This window comes from Molossus molossus, unplaced genomic scaffold (assembly GCF_014108415.1).
Source record: "Molossus molossus isolate mMolMol1 unplaced genomic scaffold, mMolMol1.p scaffold_m16_p_1, whole genome shotgun sequence".
NCBI lineage: Eukaryota > Metazoa > Chordata > Mammalia > Chiroptera > Molossidae > Molossus > Molossus molossus.
The window spans coordinates 9,141,951-9,163,310 of NW_023425344.1; the positions used below are offsets into that span (position 1 = coordinate 9,141,951).

At 41.6% G+C, this 21,360-nt stretch overlaps 1 protein-coding gene across 1 annotated transcript in view; it reads left to right on the forward strand.

Moving 5' to 3' along the window:
- The window catches only part of LOC118615321 (probable 18S rRNA (guanine-N(7))-methyltransferase), a 75,616-nt gene that overhangs the window by 45,088 nt on the left and 9,168 nt on the right, over positions 1–21,360 (forward strand).

Consider the following 21,360-nt stretch of genomic DNA (forward strand, 5'->3'; position numbering starts at 1 on the left):
GGGTGTGTAATAAAGACTGTTCAAGCCTGGCTAGGTCTCTCTTTAGCTGTGTGACCATACATGAGGCTCCTTCCTTCTCTGGGCCTGTTATTCAAAATGGTGAAACTAGGTTAGATGGGTGGTTGCCAGAGAATGAACCTTGGACTTCTTAGAGTTCTAGAGACCTTTTCAAGGGTGTCAGAGGGAGAGGGCCAAGGAGGTAGGATCGCCCTCTTCCAGTTTCTCGTACTTTCTTCAGAAATATTCCTCTTGGATCTATTTCACAGATTTATATTTCTACCCACAATTCCATTCTATAGGACATTCTTCATGGTTTTAAAGTATTTGAAAATTACTAAAATAGGTTATTTCTAAAGTCCCAGCTTTTTCATTTTTTATCTGTTGATGAGAACAATGTCTAACATGTATTAGGTTCTTACTATGTGCCAGGCATTGTGCTAACTGAAGATACTCTGATTATTCCCATTTTATAGCAGAGCAGAAGGGCTTGAGTAAGTCCACATGGTAGTAAATGAAGTTGAGATGGGAGCTGTAGTCAGGGTGACTTCCCTATTACACTGCCTTTTTAAGTTGTCTAGCGAGAAAGGTTAGGTGCTGGGACATCCCCACACTTCGCCTGCTTTGTGAGAAGAGAAGACAAATGATAAAGCACAGCGTATGTCCTTCCCAGAACTGTTTGATGAAGGTGGGTCAGCCAGCTGATCCACCTTCCTCTCATCTGTAGGAACAAAAACTGGGACAGGGATGTCTGTAATGTTCATTGGCTGGAGGACGCTCTTATCGCCCCAACTGGATTGTCTGGAGGTTGGCAGAACACTGGGCTTGCAGGGTATAACTGGACCTGGTCTTCCAAGGGTTTTTCATTTCTGGCAACACCACTGACCTCTCCAGAAAACCACAGAAAGGCTCAGAACTCAGGGCATTGAATTGAACCCAAAAAAACCTTCCCTAAGTTCGTCCACAAACCAAGATACACAAGGCAGGTGTCTAGCCAGTGACTAATTTATACAGAACTGTGCAAATCCAAGACGTTATTGGCACTGGGAGACGCCAGAGTTGTCTTAAATAAAAAACATGAGCTGAGGAAACTGGCAATTTCCATTCAGAGAAAACCAGTTATCGCCTGAGCGTGCTTCCAAGACAAGCAGGATTTAACCACAGCCAGACCACTGCCTATGAACCTCCACCAGGAACTAAATGGCGCAATAAAACCTCCAAGTTCTTGTGCTGCCCAGACGTCTGAGAGGGGCTGGCCCCGCGGCCCGGTCAGACCGCCCGCCCACCTCCCCTCTGTGGACAAGGGCGCTCTGTGTGCCGGGCGATTGGAAGCCAGATTAGAGCTGAGCAGAGACTGCTCGGTGAAGCCGGTTTTATAGGAGCCACCATGGAATTCTGCTCAACTTGTGAGCCTGATTTGGAAATTCTTGATATTGTCATGGAAATTATCACTGAGCTAGATTCCAATCAATTGTTGTTCTCTTTTTCTTTTCTAAACTAGGGCAGAGGAATCGAATGAAGGGGGAAATTAGGCCTTTAACAGAGGGGGAAGGAAAAAAAAAAACACAATACAGCATTTCAGAAGATGAATACAGTAAATTATAAAGCTTTAAAAAAATGGCTTTTCTCTCCAGTTCTTGCCTATTTCCCACCTCCTCCTGCTCATTCTTCAAGAAAGGTCTGCTTCTCCCCTTCAAACGCGGTGGCCTGAGCTTCACTCGGTCCCTTTTGTTACATCACCTCCCATGGTGGGAGAGTCCTGATATAAGGTCCCCAAGCTGGCCCTTGAGAACAGACAATATTGATATTCTGCCTTTCTCCTAAAGCGGTCGGTGGCCCAAATAAGGCGCTACTGAAAAAGTGTAGCTGGTGTTATTGTTACCAAACTTCTATTTCTCAGGGGAGAACACTGAAGGAAGTAACACCCTTGTTAATGCCAGGGCCATGGCTTCTAGCTCAGTCATTTCAAAGCCCAACGTCAGGAGTGGTCATCATGTAGTTATTTATTTATGTATTATTATCTTTTTAAAACAATAAGGGTTTTTTTGTTTTGTTTTTTACTGATTATAGAGGGAGAGGGAGAGAGATAGAAACATCGATGAGAGAGAACATCGATTGGCTGCCTCCTGCATGCCCCCCACTGGGGATTGGTCCCACAACCTGGGCATGTGGCCTGACCAGGAATCAAACTGGCGACCTCTTGGTGCATAGGTCGATGCTCAACCACTGAGCCACACTGGCCGGGCGATTATTATGTATTTAAAAAAGGGTAGTGGGGGAAAGGGTTCCGATAGTTTCCTAAAAATAAAGCAGTAACAAAAAATAGAAAATAAAAGAAAGGGAAAAGAGAAGGGAGCAAAAATAAAACCAAGACTAAAAGCATTTACTGTGAAATAATCCTACCAACACCAGTTTTCCCCTCCAGTGTCTGCAGACAGAACAGAAAAGTTGACGCAGCGCCATCTTCTGGCAGTGTGAAGTAATAGCGTAGCAAGCTGATGGAGTTTCCAGGTGTGTTTTGTTTTGTTTATATTTTAAGAAAGTCCTCGAGGTTTGTCTTTCCTCAAGGCAATTGTCATCAAAAGATGACTATTTCCTTAACAATATTCCTATCCCCCAAATCACAATAAAAGACAATTGAGCAGCTGTCAAGGAAAATTTGGGATCCAACATCAAGCACACCACCTGTCTGTCTGAGGGCCAGGCCAGGCCTCGGTCCAGAAGAGTTGCCTCCCACACAGAGAAGCAGACCATGCCCTTTGGACAAGCTGAGTGGCCTAGAGAAACACCATGGACTTACAAAGGTATTTCCAGGTACTTCTGCTCTAGAAAGGTATTTTGTCAGCTGGTGGCAGTCACGACGTCCACCCTGCAGCTCCAGTGTAACTGGACGGTTCCTGAGCTCGTCAAGGTAATGGGCTTCATGCAGACACAAACTCACCAGCAATGACCAGTCCTCCCCAGGACAAAGGCTCGGAGTCGAGACTCATCCAGGGCTCATTTTTGACCGTGAATTCTGTGCAGTGATGGTGTGGAGCAGGGAGGATTGGAGATATGATAAGGCTTTTTTTTCCCTAAGATAAAGAGACACATGAGAAGCAGCCAGCTCTGTCTGGGGGGTGGACAGGCACATCCACTTGGTCTGTGTCCCCCAGGGGCACCTGGCTGGAGGCCTTGTACTCAGAACTGCCAACGTCTTCCCAGCTGAGGTGCAGCAGGTGGAGAGCTAAGGAAAAAGACATGTTCTTTCTCCCCACCTCCAACTGCAAATGAAGGTCCCCAACATGGCATAGAAATGGTCACATGGGTACAGGTCACACAATAGCCACACTGTAAAATCTGAAACAGGATATTAACTATCCACATAGACTATAAAACCAAGGACTTGAATCTCTTTGTTTTCAAGCCAGGGAACCATCTCAAATTTCATATCAGAGTACAAACTACACCAAGAGCACCGATATGTGACATCCTGTGAAAACAATGACCAGTGTCCCTCTGGAGGGTGCTGGCTCCGGCTTTCTCCCTTGTCCACCATTCAGTTGTGCTTGATTTTGACATGGAGAACATAGTTGAGAATTAACCTCGACATGATCATGTTGGTGACGACAACAGTAATAACAACAGAAATAACTAATCTAGATTGTGCTATCGCTCTATGCTAGGCACTATTGAAGCAGGGCATAAATTATTGCATTCATTACCCCCTTTTTACAGAGAAGCAAAAGGAAGATTAGTGAGGGCCAGGACACCCCAAAGTCAACCAGCTCTCTTTTTACGCATTCATTAAGTCACAGATTTGGTTGCCTTCCACTCTGTCTGGCCATAGGTGAGGCAGTAGGAACGCAGCAGGGAGCAAAACACAGACACGTCCTTTTCCTCGCGAACCCACATCAAACAGGTGATAAAAAGAGAACTGTGTTATATCATGGACTGAATGGTGCCCTCCCCACCCCCACGCCAAATTCTTATGTTGAAGTCTTAATATCAGACATCGAACCCTGCCAGACCTTGGTCTGCCACTTTCGGTCTCCGGAACGCTGAGGAATAGACCTCTGCGGTGCAGGCCACCCGGTCTGTGGTACCGTCACCCATCACAAGCTCACTAACGCATGTCAGACGTCAAGGCAGTAAGCGCCGTGGGGACAGCCGTTCTGTATTTCAGTGTTAGGGATTTCTATTTTATGTCAAGGTTAGGTATCGCCTCTCTGATAAGGAGACTTGGGGAAGAAATACAAAAACAGGGTGGAAGCGAATAAGTGGGGATCTGAGAAGGGCTGATCCAGGCAGGGTGCTTGGAATTTCTGAGCAGCAGCCATAACTAGAGCAGCACAAACGGGAGATGGTAGGAGCCGAGGTCAGGCAGGGAACGAGCAGCTCCACGGCCCGGGAGCCGGACCCACGGCCGGGCTCTGAGGCAGCTCCCACAGGGTAGGCACCTACTTCGCTCACCCCCTTGCCTGGGAACCCTTTGTCCATGCCTTCTTTTGTAGTTCTTCTGAATCACTCATTTAAATGAGTGCCCCTTGTATACAGAACAGAGTTGGGATTGACTCTAAACCAATCTGAAGTAGGTGGAGGAGGCCCGCAGAGGCAGGGTGACCAGACAGGAGCTCGAGGTTGCTTGGCAATAAGAAGTTCAGCTCAAACACTGGTGTTGGCTGGTCTCGGAGGCTGGGGATGGTTGAGATGTTTCCAAAGGTGGTGATTGGAAAAGAGGTTGGAGGTCTAAGGCTGGAAGAAAGCACTTCCCTGGGTCTGTGCCATTCAAGCACAGTGGAAGCAAAAGACGGATCTGGGGCCAGCCGAGGGCTCTGCCCAGCCCACCGTTATTGATGGCTGACCTGTTTTGTCTCAATGCTGTCAAAATTGTGCTTCCTGCTCTAATGATGTGTTATCTGTTTGTTTTTTTCTTCTTTTAGTAGAAGGAAAGAAATTTATTTTTAGTCTAGTGTTTCTCTGGGTATTATTCCTTTTCGTAGTTCCACTAATTTTCTATTTTCTCACTTTAGCTTCACCACCTTTTCTGTCGGCTGTAAGGTACCTTGTACACGTAAAATATGCATTCCGCTTCCCATTTCCTCTTTTCTCTTCCCATTTCAGTTTTTTTAACTTTTTATTTTGAAATGATTCTAGATTGACAGGAAGTTGCAAAAAGATTACAGAGAAGTCCCAGCTACTCTTCACCCAGTTTTCCCCAACAGTTGCAACTTTACAAGATTGATTTGGGGTGGGCGAGAAGTGGGTGGCCTTTCTTCCCACAACCATTTGGTTTGAACGGAGCGGTCAGTGTCCAGCGTTTTCTGTCTTGCTGGGCCGTCCCGTTCCTGGTGCGCGGGTTGGAAGGAGCAGGCTTTTCTTCAGAATACTTGTGTCTGCGCTCAGTGGCATTTCTGCTCTGTTGGTCTGTCCAGTGTCCAACAGATGAGTCAAAAAGTGAACCAGGGGCCTGGCTGGTGTGGCTCAGGGGTTGAGCATCGACCCGTGCACCAAGAGGTCGCCAGTTTGATTCCAGTCAGGGCACATGCCCAGGTGGTGGGCCCGATCCCCAGTGGGGGCATGCAGGAGGCGGCCAATCGATGTTCTCTCTCATCGATGTTTCAGTCGCTCCCTCTTCCTTCTTCTCTCTCTAAAATCAATAAAGAAAGAAAAAATTAGAAAAAAATAATAATAAAGTAAACCAGGAAACTCACCACCATTTCACTTCCTGGGTCCCAAGGTCCCTACAATGTCTTTTTTCCCCTGCAGCTTACTGGGCCTTCTGATGTTCATTTTATGCACAATGTTCAGATTTTTTTAGCTTTAAGTAGCGGTGAGTATATAGAAAACTATCTTAACAATAATTCTGAAAGCGGACATCTCCATCCACTTTTATAGTTGCTTCCTTCTTCTTTGTCAGAGCATGTAATGTCTGCAGATTATTTTTTTTAACATTTCTTTTGCCAAAGTTTTTTCCTGTTACCGTGTGGTTGAGTGAAATTCATTCTCTGATAGAAAATGCTGCTGCCCCGCTACCTTGCTTTGTGTGCTCTTTTTAAGACGTCTGATGCCAAGATAATCCTCTTGCCTTTCTCGGTTATTTAATCTTTTCACCTGGGGTGCCTGAAGATGTTTCTCCTTGTTCTCTAAAGTATATTCATTTTACTAGTTTATGTCTCTGAGCTGATTATGCCAGGCCCACTTTTCCCAGTGCCTTTGGTCCTGTCTGTGTGTAGAGCCAACTCTTATGTCCTTCTGGGATTTTTATGGGCTTACAGTTTTCAATATTAGTTATGTTCCATTGTTTTAATTTTTTTTTTTTTTCCCCTTTGGGGCTGCCAATCATAGGTGTGTAGGAGTTCCTTTGCTAATGTTTGCATTTCAACCACTTTCCCTCTGACTCTACTTTGTTCTTTATTTCATTTTTATCCTTTGGGTTGTATATCTATTTTTCTTTAATAACTTTTACTAAATTTTTCTTATTCTATTGTCCTCTTGAGTCCTTTGAAATAAAGTCTTCATTACTTAATTACAAAGATATAATTTTATCTTCTCCCATCTTTTCCAATTATTTTATTTCTTTCTAGTTTGGGAGAGAGTTGTTTTGTTTTGGTTTTTGGTGGGGTTTTTTTTTGGAATATTTCTGATCTTAAATATTTCCATTTCTTATTCAAGATGTTATTTCATATTCCTAAATTAACTTACTTTGGAGTGTTTCCTTATATTTGTTTTAGAGTTTTCTCCTGCTTTTTAATTGAATTTTCTGTTAAGAGTTTCCATCAGTAAAAACGCATTTATTCTAGTTTTCTCATTTTTTACAGTGATTTTTTATGGACATGGTCTGCTTTTTGGATCCTTATTCTGTCACGAACAGGATTCCTAATTTAAGAGTTCTCCTTTATACCGGTTTTTCCCTCTGCTGTGAAGTTTTATTATGAGTGATTTTGGTTTTAGTGGAGTAAAGAAAAAAGGGTTATTTCTCTTGAAAATTTTTTGATCCTTCCTACCCATTACCTCCATGAATCTGTCTCCAGTGGGTACCATCCTTCTCTATACATCTCAGAAGTGATGCCTCTCAGATTCTGCCTTTCCATCTCTCACACCTGCAAAGCCCTTTTCCTTGTCCAGTCCCGTGACTTTCCCAGCCACAGCCTGTGTTTCATATTTTCGCATTTAAAGTTGGTGTTTCTGCTTCTGGGTTAATTTGTGTGTGCCTTGCCTCGGTCTCTCCCTGGCTTGAGCACGCCCTTGTCTGCTCTCTCACCCACAGGCAGGGGCCCTGCAGGAGTTCATCCTGTCCGCCACTTGCAGGCAAGTCAAGCCCTGGTGTCTCTGTCTCCGAGAAAGGCCAAAGGCTCGGCCACGTGTAATTTTATTTGCTCTCTTTATTGTTTCTGTGCATTTCCTTTTGGGGAGTGTGCGGGAAAGTTTTCAAATCAAGATGCCTCCATTGTTCTCTGAACCCAGAAGTCTCCTCTTCTTAGCTTTTTTCTTTTAATTTTTTTTTTATCCTCACCCGAGGACATTTTTCCATTTTTTTATCAGATAGAGCAGGGGGATGAGAGAGGAAGAGAGGGAGAAACATCGATGTGAAGGGACACATCGAGTGGCTGCCACCCGCACGACCAACCAGGGCCGGGGACAAACCGCAACCGAGGTACGTGCCCTTAGCGGGAACCGAACCCGGGTCTCTCTGTACCGCAGGCCGACGCTCCAACCGCTGAGCCAAACCAGCCAGGGCCTTAGCTTTATTTGAGATAATCAGCAAAATAACTTGTACTTAGCTCCAACTCTTACTCATTCACAGATTTAGTGAGACAATGTGCCAAAAGCTTTGGTTGTCCATTTCTTCTTTTATTTTCACCACAGGAAACATCATGTTTTCGATGATGTTGTCTACCAAAAAAAGAAAATCCTATTGACTAAGTGATAATTTCTTTATTGATTCATCTATAGCTAGTGATACCCCAAATGACAGCAATGTTAGCGCAGAGTTGATAAAATCACCAAGCAAAGAGGCATGTCATGTGGCCAGAGCTAACTGTTGACAGTAAATGCTCAGAGTTCATTTAAATAATTTAACATTGTAAATAGCTTATGAATGTTGCTTATTGCCTTTGTTAATGTCTGGAGGATCAACGGTCTCTAGATTGGGAATTATTGCCCTGCCCATTCGATCTCATTTGATTAGCAAACATTGACAGATGACAAGGGTTATATACAGAGAAAGAATTCTACCCCAGCCTATGGAGAAGGTCTTTAAGGACAGGGGGAGACAGCTAAGCATTAAACACTATGCATTGTTACAGGCACCTTACTGAATGTTTGCTCGTGGCAGAGAGGGTCAAAAAAGAAAATGGATCAAGTTGGCTTGAGTGAATCAAAAGGCTTCATGGAGGATATGTCTCAGCCGGGTTTTAAGAGGATGAGTAAGGGTTTTGTAAGAGCAAATTGTTCCAGGAAACAGTGGATCTCAACACTGCCTTCCAGAAACCGTGAGGAACACACGTTAGAACCCACTCCACACCTTGGCTCCTCAAACACCCACACGTACACCCCAAATTCAAGGGGAATTAGATACATTCTGCTCTCTTCTAAAAGTGTTGGTTTAAGCTTGGGAGTAATGGCAATCATCCAGGGAACATTTTGGTTTTCAAAACACCCAAGCAAAAAGCCTCTCTGCTCATAATCTTGCATCACCTGAGTATTAAATTAGGATTGGGGCGTTCACTGACTTCGAGGTTGGGACAGTGTGAGTGCCTAATGTGGAGAGAATTAGACTAAAGGACCCCTCGTCAACCACTCTAGATTTCCTCAAGGAACAGAAGGCTTCTCCCTGCAGAATTAGAAGACTCTCCTACAGAGTCCTGCCAGGCACTGCACCGTTGAGTGTGTTCTGGGGGAAGACTGGTTTGCAAAGAGTAAGTTTATGTCCTTGGTGGTGGAGGACAGGGCTCTCCCTCCAGGCCCTTGTCAGGGAGCCCAGTCAACAATCCCGTCTGAGAGCTCTCTTAAAACAATAGCCAGTCATTTCTCCTAGTGCTTCTTCCTTCCAAGAAAATATAAACCCATTGGATCGGTTGCTAGTTTGTTCCATTTTGTTTGATCAAAGGGGACAGGGAGTCCTTGGTCAAACCTCTCTTAGGTGGAGGGCCAGCCGACTGCTTCCCATTATCCACCCCTGCTCAGTGCCACAGAATGGCTTCCTGGTTAAAAGTGTAGGTCTTTACGAGTCAACCTTCCAGTTTGGCAGGATGGCCGCAGGGGGTGAAGAGCAGTTTGACTGCACACAGCCCAGGACTATGCTTAGTATTGTACACCCCTTCGGGAGCCTGTTTTTCAGCTTCGTAGGTCTAAGCTCCCTGTGTGTTAAGGTGAACCTGGGGGTGAGGGAGCTGGAGGGGTTAGAGGTGAGTTTAATGTTGGGGAGTGCCTTACCCTCAAAGCTGGACCTTTTGCTGAGGACTTGCCTGCAGCTATAGACTCCCTTTCTAAACTGCCTTTGGATTCTCCGAAGAAACATAAGAAGACATCTGCTGCTTCTTTCTCCTTTTAACTCTTAAATCTGGCAGGATTATAGACTTTGTGACAGAGAAAACAACAAAATATAGTAACTAGCCCAGGCTCGTTTGGCTCAGCCATTAGAGTGTTGGTTTGCGGACCAAAAGGTTCAAGGGCGTGTACATGGGTTGCAGGTTCGATCCCCGTCCCCAGTCAGGGTCGTGCAGGAGGCAACCAATCGATGTGTCTCTCTCACATCCATGTTTCTCTCTCTCTCTCTCTCTCTCTTTCTCTCTCTCTCTCTCCCCCTTTCTCCCTTCCATTTTATCTAAAAGTCAATGGAAAAATATCCTCAGGTGAGGATTAATAACAGAAGAAGAAAATCGTAACTGACAACTATCCAATGATTGAGCAATGGCCATGGACTGGCTACTGTGTGAGATGCTGAGAAAATTTCAATGATGAAACGCAGTCTTTGCCTCTTCCAGACCCCTGCTTGGAGAGAGGCAAGGGCACAGCTGAACCACAAATCATTCAGAATTATGGCAGAACTCTCTGCAGAAGCGTGGCTGCCCCCCAAATCAAGCATCCCAGTGATTCATAAGTCACTCTGCCTCCCTCCCCAACATCTTCTCAAACCACTCTTCCTTGTGCTCACTTTTTACATTTGTCACATTTATCTCCTATTTGTTGCTCCAAATAGCTAAGCACTTTTCCAGCTCAGGGTCTTGGCATTTGCTGCAACCTCTGCTTGGAACACCCTTTGCCCAGCTTTTGTCCCTTCGCTTCACCTTCACCCTTCGGGTCGGGGCGTCAATGTCTCCTCCTCAAAGAGACTTTGGTTGAGGCCTCCTCAGACTCAGAAACTATACATTTTACTTTTGTTCTTCTAATTCTTATCTAAAAACTTTTAACACTGTCAAAGAAAATCAGCGCTGGACCCTTGTTAAAGGCAACCAGACAGATTTTATTTAGACTACTTCAGTAAGGGAGCGAGGTTCCAATGTAAAAGACTGAGCTCAACTCCGACCAAGACAAAGGTGATTGATGAGGCTGAAAAGGACAGCGTAGGGAATATAGTCAATACGATTATAATAACTATGCATGGAGCCAGGTACTAGACTCATCAGGGTGATGATTTCATAAGGTATATAAATGTTCACTATGCTGTAGACCCAAAACTAATATAATATTATATGTCAACTGTAATTGAAAAATACATTTTTAACAATAACACAGGTGACTGAGGTTTTAAAGGGAGACAGAGAGGGACAAGGTGGGACGGAGGGCCTATAGAGTAACTGAATGAGTGAAGAATGACTGAAAATGGTTTGGCGATATCTGTTGAGACAATGTACTTGCTGAGGTTCGACAGCATTGTGTTTTTTTAAACAAAGACTCAGCCCAAGTGCTGGGGTTCATCTTTAGGGTCACACCTAGTACAAGTAGAAACCAGGCTAAAATTTCATCAAACCGCTTAGCACAGTGCTCAGGTAAGTGCTTTGTACCATGAGGGAGTTCACAGCTCCTAACTCACATACTTATGCCTAGTTTTTTTAAAAAAATATCAATATCTAGAGTTAATTCGTTTTTCCAGCTTCTTACCAAATAGAGCACAACTCACGCAAATTTTAGATTCCCGCATTTCCTTGGTCTGTTTCAGATACCATGTTAAGGTCATCTGAGATTTATTTATAAGATATTTTAATAATTAAAACATGTATTCTTTATAACATATTTTACTCTGTGTGTGTGTGTGTGTGTGTGTGTGTGTATTTCTCTTTTCTCCTTTTACCCACATCTTCCTCCTGGATCTATATTATTCTGTTTTGCCAAGCACAGTTTCTAGCAATTGTTCCACTTAGTAAGAATGGTTAAAAATAATTGTCCTTCCACCCTGGCCAGTTTGGTTCAGCGATTGAGCAGCGGCCTGCAGACCAGAGAATCCCGGTTTCGGTTCCCACTAGGGGCGCGTACCACAAAAAAAAAAAAAAAAATTGTCCTTCCATTTGAATTGAACAGTGGTTTGGCTGGGGATAGAAGGCTTATGGCAATGATATTTTCTTCTTGCAATCAATGTTCTTAATGAGGAGAGGTATGTCAATATAATTCCTATGCTGAAAGGCGTTGGGATGTCCTCTTTATCTTTGGTGGTCTGAAATTTTTTATAATATTGATAGATGTGGATTAGTTTATATGCCTCCTGCTCAATAACTAGTTATCTGAAAATGCCTATCTTCTTTAAATTGGGTATGTTCTTTCTATTATTTGTTTTTACTATTTATTTCTATCTATTCTCTGTGTTCTTTTCTTCTAGACCCTGCTTAGAACTTCTGGTTTCTTTTTCTAGTTTCTTGATTTTTCTTTCGTGTTCTCCTCTTTGCTGTTTTACTTTGTGTTCTGAGAACATTTCTCAACTAGATCTTCCAACTACGTGTTCTCTTCCCAGTTCCATGTGCTCTGCCATCTACTATTTTTTTCTTTTATTGCAACACCTTTCTATGTCCATGATTTCTAGTTGAGTCTCTTTACTAGAATGCAGATTACTCTCTCATCTTTCCATATTTGATATAGTCATTTGATAGCCTTAGTTTTCAGAACTTGTTTTGGTTGAGTCTTCTGCTTCTGTTTTATTAGCTTGACTTTGTTAAATGTTGGATGAGTCTTCGTGTGGGACTGATCTTTGTATCTTTGATTTTCTCTTTGCCTATATGAGAGTTGGAATACACTACCTGGTGTCCGTGATGAGAAACCAAAGGGAGATGTTCTACTAGCTGGGATGGGCAGTAGTGCGCCTCTGGTCATGGAGACCCCCAGGAGCTATTTTGCCTCTCAGGTCCAGTGCTTCTACTTATTACTTCCGCCTAGAGACAGACCCTCCTGAGGCTGCCCTCACAAGTGTGTCATGGATGATGGTGGTAGGAAGAGGAGATTAGCCATCTGGTGGTGTCTCCCAGTGTGATATTGTAGAAGTCACATTGACAGTCAAGAGCTCCGTAGAGGTCCTTTCTGTTCCAGTGTCCAATCTTTGGTATTGACCCAGAGTCTCTGGAGCCACTTCCAATGGAGAGCAGACCCCTCCTGGGTGTGTTTAGGGCCATGGCTTCATCAATTATTTATATCCCATCTGCCTTTAGCCTTTCAGGAATTCTTTCATGTTTCTGGTCTAAGGGCAGCTACCCGTCTTGCTCTCTAGCATTGTTACGGTTCGTTTTATTCTCTATATCTGGGATAGGAAAAGATATGGTACCATATGCTCAATTTATCCTCCTAATAGCATCTCCGGTGTTACATTTGAAATTTTGTTTTTGATTCATAGCTGTACAAGAACGATAAACACAACGGTACATATCCAATTTATTGTACACATTTAAGTAACATGACAATTGAAATAATTGAACAACACGAGAAAATCACCAGGTTTTTAAATATTCCTAGAAATGGTGTCTATGAATTATCCCTGTTGAAAAGAGATGGTCTGGTTTTTTAAATGAGAACTTACTTCATCGGGACTCAATTCAAATAACACAGAGGGAGAGACTAAAATAATATTTCTCCTGCTTCCTGCCTCAGCCATAAAGCTTTAATGACAGAAGCCACACAAGGGCTGTTATTCTCTGGAATGACCCCTACCTCAGGTTGTAGCAGTATATTTTAGTCCTGCCAACCTGCTGGCTAGCAGAACAGGTGGAAGCAAAGGAAGGAAAAACGGCTGATATATAAAGGACAGGGCTTATGCAATGTTTTTAGTATGTCAATTAGTATTCAAACAGATTGCATTCACTTGTCTTGACAAATCACCTGGATGTTTTGATGTTAGTGGGTTTGGTATTATCTCCATTTTACAAATAAGAAAAACAGGCTCAGAGAAATAAGTCACCTACTCAAGTTCCCACTGATACTCAACTATGAAGTCAAAGTCCTTTACAAGGTGTATCAGTCAGCATCCCAGCAGGACAAAGAAGGCATACAGAACTTAGAATAATTCAAGGAGGGTTCAATACAGAAACTATTTACGAAGGTGTAGTGGGGAGTAGAGAAATTACAAACGCAGTGTTCCCAGGTTAGTGAGAGGGACTCAGTCACCTTCCCCAGGCTTAATGGGACAAGGGGAGAAAATGGTTATTGACTGGGCTCCTAAATTTTTGTCCATCAGATGGAGCCCGAAGACCCCATCTCAAAATGTTTTAAATGAATTTTTTTTTTTGTTACAGATGTTTCTCCTTTTATCCCCATTGACACCCTCCTACCCCTCCCTCCCAGATAAGTGAGATCATATGATACTTGTCTTTCTCTGTTTGGCTTGTTTCACTTAGGATAATACTTTCCAGGTCCCTCCATGTCATCTCAAAGGATAAGAGATCTTTCTTTCTTACAGCTGCATAGTACGCCATTGTGTATATGTACCACCGCTATTTTATCCACTCATCTATTAATGAACATTTGGGCTGTTTCCAGATCTTAGCTATTGTAAATAGTGCTGCTGTGAACATGGGGGTACATATATTCTTTCTGATTGGTGTTTCAGGCTTCTTAGGGTATATTCCTAGAAGTGGGATCACTGGGTCAAATGGCAATTCAATTTTTAATTTTTTGAGGTGACACCATAGTGTTTTGCATAGTGGCTGCACCAGTCTGCATTCCCACCAGCAGTGTACTAGAGTCCCCTTTTCTCCACACCCTCGCCAACACTTGTTGTTTGATGATTTGTTGATGGCAACCATTCTGACAGGTGTGAGGTGATACCTCATTGTTGTTTTAATTTGCATCTCTCTGATGATTAGTGATGTTGAGCATTTCTTCATATGTCTCTTGGCCATTTGGATGCCCTGTTTGGAGAGGTGTCTATTTAGCTCCTCTGCCCATCTTTTAATTGGGTTCTTTGTCTTCCTTTTGTTGAGTTGTATGAGTACTCTATATATTTTGGAAATTAACCCCTTATCTGATGTATCATTGGCAATTATGCTCTCCCATACATTGGGTTGCCTTTCCATTTTGATGGTTGTTTCTTTTGCTGTGCAGAAGCTTTTGAGTTTGATGTAGTCCCATGTATTCATTTTGTCCTTTGTTTCTGTTGCCTTAGGTGATGTATCAGTGAAAATTCTGCTGCGTATGATGTCTAAAATTTTGTTGCCTACATTTTCTTCTGGGATTTTTATGGAGTCCCAAGTCACATTTAAGTCTTATATCCATCTTTGTGTATGATGTAAGTTGATGGTGTAGTTTCATTTTTTTGCATGTAGCTGTCCAATTGTCCCAACACCATTTATTAAAGAGGGTGTCTTTATTCTTGCCACCTGTCAAATATTAATTGAGCATAATGTTTTGGGTCCATTTCTGGGTTCTCTGTTCTATTCCATTGATCTATGTGCCTGTTCTTGTGCCAGTACCAGGCTGTTTTGATTACAGTAGCTTTGTAGTATAACCTGAAATCTGGTATTGTGATCCCACCTACCTTGCCTTTCTTTTTCAAGATTGCTATGGCTATTTTGGGGTCTTTTTGGTTCCATACGAATTTTTGAAGTATTTGTTCTAGTTCTGTGTAGTATGTCATTGGTATGCTGATGGGGATTGCATTAAATCTATAGATTGCTTTGGGTAGTATGGACATTTTAATGATGCTAATTATTCCAATCCATGAACAAGGTATGTGCTTACACTTTTTTATATCTTCCTCTATTTCTTTTTTCAATGTCCTGTAGTTTTCTGCAAATAGGTTCTTTACTTCCTTGGTTAAGTTTATTCCTAGGTATCTTAATTTTTTTTGCAGCAATGTAAATGGGATTGTTTTTCTAGTTCTCTTTCTGTGAGTTCATCATTGGTGTATAAGAATGCTATTGATTTCTTGACGTTGATTTTGTATACTGCTACTTTGCTAAATTCATATATTAAGTCTAGTAGGCTTTTGATGAAGTCTTTAGGGTTTTCTATGTATAATATCATGTCATCTAAATTCATATATTAAGTCTAGTAGGCTTTTGATGAAGTCTTTAGGGTTTTCTATGTATAATATCATGTCATCTGCAAATAATGACAGTTTTACTTCATCCTTTCCAATTTAGATCCCTTTTATTTTTTCTTCATTTCTGATTGCTGTGTCTAAGACTTTCAGTACTCTGTTAAATAAGAGTGGCGAAAGTGGGCATCCTTGTCTAATGCTTTCAATTTTTGTCCATTGAATATGATGTTGGCTGTAGGTCTTTCATATACGGCCTTTATTAAGTTAAGATATGAGTCCTTTATTCCAAAATTGCTGAGCATTTTTATCAGAAATGGGTGCTAAATTTTGTCAAATGCCTTTTCAGCATCTATTGATATGATCATATAATTTTTATCTTTCATTTTGTTTATGTGGTGTATCACATTTATTATTTTGCAAATATTGTACCCACCTTGCATCCCTGGAATGAATCCCACGTGGTAAATAATTTTTTTTGATGTATTGCTGGATCCGATTTGCTAGTATTTTGTTCAGGATTTTCGCATCTATGTTCATCAGGGATATTGGCCTGTAGTTTTCTTTCTTTGTAGTGTCTTTTTCTGGTTTTGGAATTAGAATTATGCTGGTCTCATAAAACGAGTTTGGAAGTCTTCCTTCTTGAATTTTTTGGAATAGTTTGAGAAGAATGAGTGTTAGTTCTTCTTTGAATGCTCAGTAAAACTACCCTGTGAAGCCATCCGGGCCTGGGATTTTGTTTGCTGGGAGTTCCTTGATTACATCTTCAATTTCCTTCATTGTTATTGGTCTGTTCAAGTTTTCTATCTCTTCCCAGTTCAGTTTTGGGAGACGATGTGTTTCTAGGAATTTTTTGATTTTGCTTAGATTGTCCAATTTGTTGCCATATAATTGTTTGTAATATTTGTTAATAAACCTTTGTGTTTCTGTGGTATTAGTTATTATTTCTCCTCTTTTATTTCTGATTTTGTGTATTTGAGTTCTCTCTCATTGTTTCTTGGTGAGTCTAGCTAAGGGTCCATCAATCTTGTTTATCTTTTCAAAGAACCAGCTCTTTGTTTCATTGATCCTTTGAATTGTTTCTTTTTGGTCTCCATGTCATTTTTTTCTGCTCTGATCTTTACTATTTCCTTCCTTCTACTTGCTCTAGGGTTCCCTTTCTGTTTGATTTCTAGTTCTTTAAGTTGCAAGGTTAGGTAGTCAACTAGAAATTTTTCTTGTTTCTTGAGGTGGGCCTGTAGTGCTATGAACTTCCCTCTCAGAACTGCTTTTGCTGCATCCCATAGATTTTGTGTTGTTGTGTGTTCATTTCCATTGGTTTCCAGGAATTTTTAAATTTCTTCCTTGATCTTCAGGGTAACCCAATTGTTGTTCAATAACATGCTATTTAGCCTCCATATTTTCTAGTTTCATGCTGTTGTGATCTGAGAAGATGCTTGATATGATTTCAATCTTCTTGAACTTGTAGAGACTTAGTTTGTGCCCTAACATATGGTCTATCTTTGAGAATGTCCCATGTGCACTTGAGAAGAATGTGAATTCTGTAGTTTTGGGATGTAATTCTCTATAGATATCTATTAAATCCATTTGATCTAGCGCTTCATTTACAGTCTCTGTTTCTTTGTTAATTTCTTGTCTAGATGATCTATCCAATGATATCAGCAGGGTGTTGAAATCCCCTGCTATGATTGTATTGCTGTCAATTTCTCCTTTGAAGTCCTCCAGAAGATTTTAAATACATTTTTGTCCTTCTATATTGGGTGCATATATGTTTATCAAGGTTATATCTTCCTGTTGTATAGATCCTTTCAATATTATGTAATAGCCTTCTTTGTCTCTAGTTATAGCCTTCATTGTGAAATCTAATTTATTAAATATGAGTATTGCTACTCCAGCTTTTTTTTCCTTTTCGTTTGCTTGGAAAATTTTCTCCCATCCCTTCACTTTCAAACTATGTGAGTCTTTTGTTGTGAGATGGGTCTCTTGTAAACAACATATATGTGAGTAATGCTTTCTTTTTTTTTCTTTTTTTTTATCCTCACTCAAGGACATTTTTTCTATTTTTTTGTTCAGATAGAGTGGGAGAGAGAGAGAGGAAGAGTGAGAGAGAGAGAAAAACATCGATGTGAAAGGGACCCATCGAGTGGCTGCCACCTGCACAACCCAACCAGGGCTGGGGAGGAACTGCAACCAAGGTACATGCCCTTAGCAAGAACCGAACCCGGGTCTCTCTGGACCGCAAGCAGACACTCTAACCACTGAGCCAAACCGGCCAGGGCAAGTAATGCTTTCTTATCCAGTCAGCTACTCTGTGTCTTTTAATCAGAGCATTCAAACCATTTACATTTAAGGTAATTATTGTTATGTACTTATTTATTGCCATTTTTGTTTAGTGTGGTTATATATTCCTATTTCTTCTACTAATTACAGAAGTCCTTTTAACAATTCTTATAATTCTGGTTTGGTGTTAATATATTCCCTTAGCCTTTTTTTTTTGTCTGGAAAGCTCTTTATTTGACCTTGTATTTTGAATGATAGCCTTGCTGGATAGAGTAGTCTTGGATTCAGATCCTTGTTTTTCATGACCTTGATTACTTCATGCCATTCCCTTCTGGCCTGTAGTGTTTCCGTTGAGAAGTCAGATGATAGCCTTATGAGGATTCCTTTGTAGGTAACCTGTTGCTTATCTCTTGCTGCCTTTAGGATTCTCTCTTTGTCTTTAATTTTTGGCATTTTAATTATTATGTGTCTTGGTGTGGTCCTGTTTGGATTCTTCTTACTTGGGGCTCTCTGTGCTTCTTGAACTTGAATGTCTTCCTCCTTCACCAAGTTAGGAAAGTTTTCTGTCACTATTTCTTCAAATATATTCTCTAACCCTTGCTCATTTTCTTCTTCTTTGGGGACTCCTACGATGCAAATGTTATTACGTTTCCAGTTGTCTCACAGTTCTTTTAAGCTGTCTTCCTCTTTTTAAATTATTTTTTCCTTTTGGTTTTCTGATTGGTTGATTTTTTCTACCCTGTCTTCTAATTCACTGATCTAGTCCTCAGCTTCCTCTACTCTGCTGTTTAGTCCTTCCAATGTGTTCTTTATTTTTGCTTTGTCATTCTTTACTTCTATTTGGTTAGTTTTCAATGTTTCTATATCTTTACTCATAGTATTGATGTCCTTACTCATGCTGTTGAGCTTCCTCAAGATCATGGCTCTGAACTCTACCTTTGATAACTTGCTTAACTGCATTTTATTTATTTCATCTTCGATAGAGTTCTCTTGTTCTTTCATTTGGGATTTGTTTCTTTGTTTCACCATTTTGGCTATCTCAGTGGGTTTTGGAGCCTGCCAAATTTTTCCTGGGGGTGTTGGTGTTCTGTTGTTTGTGGCTCTCTTTACTGGGTTTGTTGAGCATGGGAGGGCCCATGTTGAACACCACTGTCAAGTCTACTCTCCTGGATAGATTTGCAAACCCAGGAAAGGTTCAGTTATCCTCTAGCTTTTTGCCTGGAGGCTATTAATATCAATTACTCAGGGCCGTGGAATGTAGCCCTGGTATTCTGCGTAAGAGGATTTCCAGAGGGTGGGACAGATGCTCGTTGTTAATGAGCCTCAATTTGCATTTCTTTGCCTCACCTGGAAGGGAGCTGAATCTCCGAGGTAGGGCTGCTGCTTTTTCCCACAGCTCTGGGAAGGAGCAAGCTGGCCACCATTTTTTTTTTTTTTTTTTTGGCTGTGATTCAGCAAAAACTCTGAGCACCTTCCAAATCCCAGAGTCTCCACAGAGATCCAGCCCAGTCCACCCTCCCTCTGCTGGAGCCACAGGTGAGTGGCTGTAGCCAATTCAGTGCTCTTTTCCAGCCCTCTGCACTGTGGAGCAGGCTTGGTATTTTATCCCCAAGGGCACTGCTCACAGCTAAGACTGTCGCTGTCTGTGGGCTCCCAGCCTGCCACCTTCTCACGCCTCCACAAATCCTACCAATGTATCTGGTTATACGGTCCTGTCCTGCTGCTTTTCTTTTGCTTTTTCAACAATTTGTCTTTATTTTAGTTGTAATTCCAGTTTGGTCCTGGGAGATCATCTGTGTAGCCTTCATTCACTCTGCTGCCATTTTTTCTCCTTTTAAATAAATTTAATAAAATAGTTAAAATTACAAAAGCAGTCAATTCTATTAAAATACCATGAATAAAATATTTCAATAATGTAAGGTTGTAATGTAGTAATACAAATGCTTTACTTAATAAGATCTGATAGTAAGTCTAGCAAAAACTAAAATTACAAAGTAGTGATGAACAGGAAGCTACGTGGACATACCTGCACCTTCTGTGGAGTGATATGAAAACACCCATAATAGCAGCCACAGGTATTGTTGTGCCATTGATAGAGGAAATAAACTGCTATTTTAATTGAGCCACCATTTTAGAAATGACATGACCCCTTTTGCTTCCTGCTGCTGTAAGTTGCTTACTGCTTTCGCACCAAAAGAATGCCCCGCCCAGCCTGTTATAAAGCTAGGCCTGCCCTTCAACTCAGGGCCCAGAATTCAGAGACTGCAACCTCGGGATCCACATGGGTGAATAAAGGAACCTCTTCGCTTCCTCCATTGTTCGGTCTGAGTCTTTTCCATAACACCATCATCATGTGTATTGCCTATAGTAATAATGAAAGGAAATGATGAATTTTGACAAGAGGTTAGTGAATATAAAGATTTATTTTTATTTTCTTCATTAAAGTTTACAGACTTCCTAAACTCTATCCACAGAGCCCAGATTAACAACAACAGAAAGGTATTTCTCACAGTCTTAGAGGCTGGAAGTCAGATCAAGGTGTGGACGAGGTTTGTTTCTTTTCTCTTTGGTTTGTAGATGACTGTCTTCACCCTCTTCTTCAGGTGGTCTTCTGCCTGTGTCCTACTCTCCTCTTCTTGTGAGGACACCAGTCGGATTGGATTAGGGATCACCTAATGACCTTATTTGAATATTATCACCTCTTTAAAGACCCCATCTCCAAATACAGTTGCATTCTGAGGATTAGGACTTCAACATAGGAACTTTGAGGAGACCCAATTCATCCCATAACAGAGAGCCTTCTGTGCAGAGGATGGCAGTTCTGCTTTGCCAGAAATCTTAATTCCCTTGTTTCCCAGGTGTCTTAGTTTCATCGTCCACTTCAAGAGGGTCCTAGCCCACAGTCCGGTGGCACCAGTCTGACTGGTGGCACCGGTGGGAAATGTTGGAAAGTCCTAGCCCAAACAGGAAAACAGCCTCCTTGGAATTATGTTCTATTCCAATGTTCTTCATACCGCTTGTGTCGACTCTGTTAACCGAACATTGTGTGATGTACCTTCCTTTGAGGATGCGGTAACTGAAATTGTTCTTGATATTCCTTTGTCTAGTCTATGTGAAGGTGAGGAGCTGGGCCTCTGTAATTAAACAAATGTAGATTTAAATCTCAAAGTTTAGCCCTGGCCAGTCTGGCTCAGCGGTTAGAGCGTCGGCCTGCGGTCCGGAGAGACCCGGGTTCGGTTCCCGCTAAGGGCACGTACTTCGGTTGCAGTTTGTCCCCGGCCCTGGTTGGTCATGCGGGTGGCAGCCACTCGATGTGTCCCTTCATGTCGATGTTTCTCTCTCTCTCTCCCTTCCTCTCTCTCCCTCCCACTCTATCTGTACAAAAAATAGAAAAATGTCCTCGGGTGAGGATAAAAAAAAAAAAAAAAATCTCAAAGTTTATACTTTTAGGTAGATAGTTATCAAATTCCCTCAACTTCCTCATTTTAATTATAGTTAATATTATAAATAACCTATATACTTATATATATATATAAATACAGGGGTAGGCAAAAGTAGATTTATAATTGTAAATACACAGAACACTGAGTTCATTCTTGTATTATTAATCATTGTATTGTTTTCCATACAAACGACTGGAAACCTAC